At 34.7% G+C, this 9,833-nt stretch overlaps 1 pseudogene; it reads right to left on the bottom strand.

Moving 5' to 3' along the window:
* Positions 1-2,962: 2,962 nt before the first annotated feature.
* On the bottom strand, positions 2,963-3,401 carry LOC149227523 (xanthohumol 4-O-methyltransferase pseudogene; annotated as a pseudogene).
* Positions 3,402-9,833: the final 6,432 nt, after the last annotated feature.

Genomic DNA, 9,833 nt, shown 5'->3' with positions numbered 1-9,833 from the left:
TTTCCAAATCTTTCAATTGTGTCCAATAAAGGTAAAATTATTTACCTACATGGACTTAATTTTCCTCCCTCCCATGCCTCAAAGCTAGAGAGTAGGTTTAACGAAGAGGAGGTGAGCGATGATTGACCACGCATAAGATGAATGTTGTTGAAAGGAAACGCCTAAATGAATCATCCTTCAAGCACATATGGCATACTATTTAAGAGAGTGACAAAAGTGCATTGGGGTATCCAAAAGAATTTTTTAATAGTGGATATAATGAAAGCCACCTATTTCCATTGTATAGGGATGAACCAATGTGTTTTTTAGAACTTTGTGCTAGGTACAACCTATCTAGAGGAAAAAATTAAACCATTTTTTGTAGGTTCAAAAAATTTAAATGCCCCAAGTATTAGATACATATGCATGAAAATATATATGGTTTTAGTTTAAAATTGTTAGGTAAAACTAATGGTTGTATACTTAATATACAATGATATATGTTTGAGAAATTAATATAGAAAAATTGCACATACATATGAAGATACATAAATCACAAGAACTTGACAAATTCCTCAATGTGAATAGAAAAAATAGTTGTTGTACCTCTTGGGTAATTGTAAATTGTTTCCTTTCTCATAAAATCTTGTGTTTTTTGGTATGTGGATTATATTTAGATATCTCATAGGAATATGTAATTGCAAATTAAAAGTAAATGGGGTGATCTCAAATAATACTACCATTGATAATGGTTCCACCATCATTGTAGGATGGAAAATAATAGTACCACTAACTATTGTTTCAAACAAAAATAAGTAGTATGAAAAGAGAAGTGCCCTTGTAGACATCCCTTCCTTATGGGAAGAAATAATGCTTGTGAGCACTAACCAACCAATGGAAAATGTGATACATGACTATATAACAAATCTTCTTTGAAATGATGTCAAGTTATTTCTTAAGACCTTTTCATAGCAATTGGATCTATTTTGGCTCAACTTAGATACTATGAGGTTGTTGGTGCAAAACAAACACTTCATCCAAAATATGCTTTCCTATCAAAAGAAATACTTTTGTGATGCGTTTATTCTATTATTTGTGTATAATTTAACTCTTCTTGAGTTGTATTTATTAACTCTATTGTATGGTAAGTTGTATAGCTACGAACATTAGAGGCTAAATTCACCATACTTTGTTGGGTTGTCTTCGGTCTCGGATTCAGAGGCTATGGTGAAGGATCTCATAAAGAGGAGCGTATTGTGAAGCTTTTGATCACATCTACCTCCGAAGGAACTAGCTCCAATCCCATCATCATAGACAATAAGCTGAAGGAACATACGACATTAGATATCTCATAGGAACAGGTCTTTGCAACTGAGCAAACAATGTGATGTCAAACTATAATATCATTGATAATACTTTTTAGTTCATTTTGATTTTCCAATGAGAACATCTAATGGAAATTTGGTTTCCCTTTTGACTAAACAATGCTATCCATATATGCATTTTTTATAATACTATAAAATTAAACCAACTTCAAACTTAAAAAGAAAACCTCAAACTCATTGGACAATCAAAATAAATATAAATCATATTAAAACAATTATTTTAATTTTTTTATTCAGATTAAAAAATTCTACAAAAATTTAAAATTAAAACTAAAATAATTTTAAAAAATGCAATATTAAGTATCTTTAAATCAAAATAATCAACTAAATATGTTTCATTTTAGTGCTGTTATATTAATTTTACTTTGAAATCACAATGTATTAAAGCAAAATAAAAAGATATTTAAAAAGAGATTTTTACATTGCATAAAATTATAAGTAATAATAGAATTAATGTACAAAAATGTATACATTGTTGTGAAAATTTCTTTTCCAATTTTATTATGCTTAAAATGGATAAACAAAATCGATTTTGATCAAATACACATATGTATATTATTTGGTAGCAATTAATATGAATAAAGCTGAAGCCTAAAGATATGGAGATGGATAGTACATTTCAACAACCCTTATGTTTAATATATTTATGTTTTCAGTAATAAGATGCTATGTTCTTTTCGGTGGCAGTTATTGTACATTATGATGACAACTTAGCCCCTGCACTTCCAGCTGTAGGGAACCCACGACCATTGAAAAAGAAGATACGTTCATTATAATGAATCTTCACCACAAGAGACACATATGTATACTAGCAATTGTCTCAAAAGGTACAAAGAGAGGCCGTTAGCATTATTAAATTGGAATTGTTGAATTTTTCTAGAAGAGTTAATTGGTTTTTGGAAAACCTTGTTTTCTTGGACTAGATCATTGTGAAATTACTTTTCTTTAGGTGTTTTGTTTATATCTATATTACAAGGAACACATTGAATGTCTTATTTCATTTTAGAGTAAGTTAATTACCCAAAATCAAGAGGTTAATAAATTACCCAAAATCAAGAAGCCTTTATAGATGGCCAAGCATATACGAAGAATACATCTCATTCATATGCAATACCAAATCCATATTTTCTTTTCTCTAAGTAAAATTTCAAAAGCATGAACACATGCCATTTCATATGCACAATAAGCCCAACCTCTGAAATTTCAATTCTTGGATGCATCCCATTCATATGCTACAATAAACCCATATTTTCCTTAAATTTAAATCCATAAACACATCCATTCATGAGCCATAACAGAACCACAAAAAACAAAACCCCCTGACCCGTTAATACATTATCTACTCAGAGAGAGGTAAGACGAAAGGACAACACTGTCTATGGATCCTCCATGTCTCTGAAGGAGATGAGGAGCGTCCCGTGACCCATTAATGCATTATCTTCTCAGGAGTGCGAGGTAAGACTAAAGAAAATCACTAGCTACGGATGCTTCATGTCTCCATAAGGCCTTGATAAATCTTTGTTTATTTTGTAAATACAATAATTTGATTGCATTTTAACACTGTAAATACTAAAAATGAGCCCATAAAGAGCAAATAATCAAGAAGGAAACGCTTCAATCACAGACTGGAAATCAGGAATGGTGATTATTTTATAATGACCGAATCCACCTTCTAATAAAATCTTTTTCCATTCTTTCTCTGTTCTTTCCTTCCCACCAGAGCAGTGCGCCACTATTACCAGATCAAGTACTAGAACTAAATTAGGATCCAGAACCGGCTTCTCTTTCTGACCACCATTATTATTATCACTGGCTCTGTGATTAGAGTCCAGCACCACTACGTCAACAATAATGAGCTTCCCCGTCTCCGAGATCGCCTTCCTGCAGCTTTTCAGTATCTCGATATAGTCCTCATCACCCCAGTCATGCACGATCCACTGATGACATCGCACAAACAAATTGTACAATAAAAACGTGCTCTTAGCTCATTCTAATTCAATTACATGACAGCTCAACAAGTTCAAGACTTACCTTCATGAATATGGCATCCACAGAGGGTTTCAAACATGTCTCTGCCCATGTGCTCCACACCTATTTACATACATTTATATGTATCAGATTGTTATGCATATATACCATTGATGAAGCAAAGGTGTTGTTAGTAACCTGGGATATGGGGAGCAGTGGCCATGACATGAGGGAGGTCGTAGTTGATGCCTCTAATGGAAGGATAATGCCGCAGTATTTCCTTGATTGTCTCCTCTGCAAGCCCAGCCTCTCGAGGCAAATCAGAGAATGGAAGTCAAATTTTGAAAAGCTCTTTACAGAGCTTCAAACTGAAATTTTCGTCTTTTAGAGTGCTTGCCAAAAGCCAAGGAAGAAGAATAGTGCTTTCCAAAAGCCAGGGAAGAAGAAGAAGAACAACAACTAGTAGACCAAATAAATGATTAACTCTGAGGCCAAGAGTGACATAAAAGAATGGGAAAAATCAGTAAAAATATCTTCAAGAGTGACATAAAAGAATGGGAAAAAGCAGTAAAAATATCTTGCCATGTGCATATTTGGAAAAATCAGTCACACTTCAAATCAACGATTGAAAGTGTCTCACCTGATCCAACGGAGCAGGGTAAAAGTGTTGACGATTGTTGATGCATAGGAAGGCATATCAGCCTAATTATTTGGTAGTAATTAATGTGAATAAAGCTGAAGCCTAAAGATATGGAGATGAATAATACATTTCAACAACCCTTATGTTGATATGTAACTCCCTATGTCCTCGCTTCCTTGTTAACCAATCCTTATGCATCTGTCAGCTTCCATAGTTGCAGCTGGATCAAGCATTGAATGCTTAGTCGTTTGTCAATTATTGGGATGCTGTATTCCAGGGAGTTTCCACACAATCACAGTTTTCTCTCTCCTTAAATAGAGCCATTTCTAAAATATTTGTCCAACTAACGGGGTTGAGAGCAAAATGGCTCCCAAAATTCTTGTTCTGTATTGGGTTTTTGCTTGCTTGCTCAGTTTTTCTCATGCTGACATGATCACTTCACTGGATAAGGGAAAACAAGGTGAAAAACGCGTCGTGAGAGGTCGTGTTTACTGCGATCTATGCTCTGCTGGGCGCATAACCCAATTTAGTTTCTTCTTACAAGGCAAGAAGCAATCTATAATTCTTACATTCTCAACCAAGTTGGTTTAGATTGGATTTTGATTAAAAAGTTAGTAAAAAAATGAGTTTGTACTAACATCAAAATATCTTAGCTCTAATTGTTTGGTATGGGTGGTTAAAAACTATTTCTAGTGTTTAATTTTTTATAAACATGTTGTAATTTACATGTTTGTAATATTTATGAAATAATTGTAACTAGTGTAATAGTTTTAATCAATTTCTCAAAATAATTAATATATTCTCTTCTTTATTATAAAAAATATTTAGTATTAATTTTCCAAAATCAAATTTGTGAGATTTATAAAATAATTATAAGTAATGTAAAAATATCAACCAATCTTTCAAAATTACCACTAAATTCTCTTTCCCTATTTAGAAAAAATCATGTAGATTTTAAGTATGTTGAAATCATAGTTTCATTCAAAGGATGATCCTAGTTTTGTCAGTGCAGGAGCCAGGGTGGTCATTCAATGCAAAAACAGTAGTGGCAACCAAGTTCTATACTCTGAAGTAGTGAGCGATTCAAATGGAAGGTTCCATGTGAATTTAGATGGCTACCATGACCAGCAAGTATGCATGGCCCAGTTGAGGAGCAGCCCGGATGCAAGTTGCAATATCACCACAGAAAAGAGCATCTCCTTTGTTAATGGTAGTAGCTTTGAGCGTACTATGGAACTGTCCTTGAGCCCATTAAAGAAACCATTATCATGTGCTGAACTGAGTGATCTCTACGCCCTTCCTCCAGGTCATTTGCCTCCAAATTGTGGTCCTTCACCACCATTGCCCCTACAGCTTCCAAACCCTACCCCTCCAGCGTCTCCTGGTCTTCCTACTCCTGCCAATAACAGCCCACCATGTCCAAAAGAAGAGATATTAGGCAACAATCCTCCTCCACCACCACCATACTGACTGCATTCTTATCAAGATATTAACATGCTCCGGATCAGCCTATGTAAATACAATAAGTTGAACTAGAATGCTTCACATATACGTGACTTCAAAGTTCAAACGATCAAATTATAGATGACTTATTGTGTGACTTATTTGATACATGTCAATGCATCAATTTAGTTCTCAATGTATATTTCGAAAGTCAGACCAAATGGAGCATTTTATTCTATTATCGTTGATACATGGTTATAGATGAGTGGCCTTGGCATGTTTAATTGAAGAATGCCTCTCACCAAGTGGGATCCTGATTATAATAATGAGTCTAAGTATTATAATTTAATAATGGTATAGATTATGGTAATCCAATGATGTCATCGTTATATTTTAGAATTTAACAAAGTAAATTAGATTCTAAAAATTTTCAAAATCTACCATTGAAATAAAGATGATAAGGCTTATCATGACATGCTTAGTTTGAAGAATATCTAGTACCAAGTTAGATCTTGACTATAATTATCTACCATCAAAATTAAAATTTAAACCCAAGGAGACTATATCTATGGACAAACTGAGGTATGTAAAAGAATTGTTCCATATTTTCGTCAGATTGCATAAACATGGAGCGTTTCTTGATGAGTTTAGAGAACTGATATTCCCTTCTCTATAAAAGGATCTGTTGCTGCGAAGTGTATAGAAGCTGATCCATATCAATTCTCATGAACGAGGGTGAATAAGCCTTTTCGGTACCGAGGTTGATCTCAAGTGTTATGGAGGACAGAAGGAGGAGTGGACAAATATTTTAGAAATGGCTCTATTTAAGGAGAGAGAAAACTGTGATTGTTTGGAAACTCCTTGGAATATAGCATCCCAATAATTGACAAATGACGAAGCATTCAATGATTGATCCAGCTGCAACTATGGAAGCTGACAGATGCGTGAGGATCAGTTAACAAGGAAGCGAGGACAGAGGGAGTTACACAGAAGGAGCTGCAACTATAGAAGTTGACAGATGCGTAAGGATCGGTGAATATTAATTATTTCTCTAATGTTGCCCAGCATAGCACCCCTCTATCCATTGTTGTCACCACCTCCTTCTGCTTAACTCCCTATTTCCTCGCTTCCACAACTCCCCCTGTCTCCATTAAAGGCTAGTCAACACGCATGTGCATCCATGAGGAAGAGGAAATTGGGAAGGAAGTAGGAAATTAGGAATATCTATCTGCACTCACCTGCATGCACCACATCACTTTTTATAGCAGATTTGGCATTTGGAACGTTCCAAACTAATTTACCTATGCAGTGAATATTAATTATTTCTCTAATGCTGCCCAACATGGCGCCCCTCTGTCCATTGCTGTCACCACCTCCTTCTGCGTAACTCCCTCTGTCCATTTCTGTCACCACCTCCTTCTGTGTAACCGCCTCCTCGCTTCCACAGCTCCCCTACTTAAACCTAATCCCTCTACTCTGCTCTTCAATCTCACAACCATCTTTTCTTCCCTGCTCTATCCCACTACCAGTTTTTATAGCTTCATTCTTTCTTGATTGTTGTTATAAGCGAGTTCGATTCTCTTCTGATCGATCCATAGTGATAGTGAAGGTTGCAAGGTATTTTACCATCTTTCCTTCAAAATTCAAATGGTTTCTTGTGGTTCGCGGGTTCTACTAACTGTGATCCTGCAGATGGGCATGTTTTGTATGGCGGTATTGTGGGCATCCACCGCTGCTGCTGGTGGACAGTCCAGGAAACTCGCTACTTTGGTGGAAAAGCCATCTGTTGTTTTGACTTACCATGATGCTCCTCTATTTTGTTGCTAAATTTCCATATGCAAAATGTGAGGAAGAAGAACATCAAATTGAAGCAAGTCATATAAACACAAAAGAGGAATGTATTCCAAAAAGAATGGTTTTTATTTCAGAGAAGATATTATTTCCTTGATAAATATGCATCTAATATTAATAAAGAAGAGCTTCCTTTCTAACACAAATATTGTTGATAAAGAATATGAATATAATCAAGAAGAGAGAATTGACTCAAAGGATAATAATATTGATAGGAAAGTAAACCTTGAGGCATAACTTGTTAGTGCCCTAGAAGAAAAAGGATCATGATATTGATGAAATAATAATGTTCATCTTAAATACACAGCTAGAAGATGCAAAGATGATAAAATAAGTGGTGAGACTCTAGCTGAAATAAAATGAAGAATATTATTAAAATCTACAAGAATTTTTTTTTTCCTTGAGAATGGAACTACATAAATCAAATGCTCAATCGAATCAAAGCTTGAACTTTGGACAGAGTATCAAAATATTAGATGATATTCTCAGCCATCAAAGATCACCTTTCATCAAATGGGTCTTTTATACAAGGAACGTCTTAAGACCTTTTAGGAAGAATCAAGCATAAAACCTTAAGAAAAGTAGATGAAAAAAATCCCAAAAGTTATGCTAATTTTCTCAAGAGCCCCTTCAACAATGAACATGGCACGAGGAAAGGAGATGAACTTCAGTCTAGATGTGATTTTCTAAATGGATTTGTGAACGATGAAAGCATAACAAAGAAAGGAGATGAAGACCAATAGAGAGTTGATTTTTCTCACAAGATCATCAAGAATGAATTCAAAATCTCTTCTTTGGATATTTCATTTCTTGTAATAATTCTTGTCTAAAAGAAATAAATTGTAGAGCTTATGTGAGAAATAGAAATAGAGGATCGTAGAAGACCTCAAAGAATGGTTTTATGAGCAACAAAACCAGAAGTCTTAATGAAGGTTGTGCTAGATGATACAAATTATTTACTCACCTATTGGATCATATTGAAAGTCACAAGTGTAATAATTATAAGCACAAAACATGTGACTATACAAGTAGCACAAGAGGGTTTCCTAAGAAAAGAAAGAAAGAAGATATTACCAAGCATAGAGAACAATGTGCAAAGGTATGGAAATGAATGCAACAATAATAGGAGTGTGGACATGATCTATATTCTCAATGCAAAGCAAGAAAATGGTTTATTGATAGTGGACATTAAAAACACATGACAAAGGATCATAGTAAATTTCTTACTCTAAAAGAAGGAAAAGGAGGTAGTATTGTCTTTGGAGAAAATGCATCAATAAGGATAGTTGGAAAAGGCACGAGTTAGCTTTGATCATGGAAAGACTAAATCTCATAATGTCTTGTATGTTAAAGGTATAAAACACAATATTCTAAGCTTAACAAACAAGAGAGCCTAAAAAATGATTTAACACACATAAAGTGAACATTGTTAAAAAGTTGGTATTTCAATTACATATGGCATACTATTTAAAGGAGTGACAAATATAGATTAAAATGTCCCAAAAAAATTTCAATGGAAAACCACCCATTTCTCTTATATAGGGATGAACCGAAGTGTTTTTTGCACTTTGTGGTAGGTACAACATCAATTTTCATCCATTTAAATAGAACATTTAGAAGCCAGGGATATAAAATTAAATAGAAGCCCTAAACATTAATTTTATAAAAATATTTATGTTTTGAGTAACAGGATGCTATATCTTTTACACTTATTGTACATTATGATGACAACTTAGCCCCCGCGCCTCCAACTGCAGGGAACCCATGACCGCTGAAAAAGAAGATGCGTTCATTATAATGATAGTTGTCTCCACAAGAGACACTCCTCATCTTTAGCGGCGGGATAGTTGTCTCCATTGAAGGATAGTGGAGACACACGCGAATCCATGAGGAAGAGGAAATTGGGAAGGAAGTAGGAAATTAGGAATATCTCCATCCACTCACCTCACCTGCACGCACCACATCACTTTTTCTAACGGAGGATTTGGCATTTGGAACATTCCAAACTACTTTACCTACGTAGTGAATATTAATTATTTCTCTAATGCTGCCCAACATGGCAACCCTCTGTCCATTGATGTCACCACCTCCTTCTGCGTAACCGCATCCTCACTTCCATAACTCCCCCTACTTAAACCTCATCCTTCTACTCTGCTCTTCAATCTCACAACCATCTTTCCTTCCCTGCTCTATCCACTACCAGTTTTTGGCGTTATTGTAGCTTCTTTCTTTCTTGATTGTTGTTATAAGCGAGTTCGATTCTCTTCTGATTGATCCATAGTGATAGTGAAGGTTGCAAGGTATTTTACCAGCTTGCCTTCAAAATTCAAATGGCTACTTATATATGTAGTTGTAATTAATTATGTTATTTATATATGTATGGACATGTAAATTAAAAGGGAAAAAGAGATAGAATAACTGTAATTATAATTTTATAGCAGTTGATAAAGAGGTAAAGCCTTGATACAGACGATGATAAGCCATGAGAATAAACCCATAAAACCCCTCTAGAATTTGGACGTGCGAAATCTTGAAGTATGCCTTGTTCCGTCAAACGTTTTAAAATC

The sequence above is a fragment of the Pinus tabuliformis genome, chromosome J (assembly GCF_031772625.1).
Source record: "Pinus tabuliformis cultivar Carrire ecotype Pingquan chromosome J, CPIR1, whole genome shotgun sequence".
Lineage (NCBI taxonomy): Eukaryota > Viridiplantae > Streptophyta > Pinopsida > Pinales > Pinaceae > Pinus > Pinus tabuliformis.
Note: the sequence above shows the minus strand (reverse complement) of the source record. Positions and strands in the feature narration are given on the sequence as shown.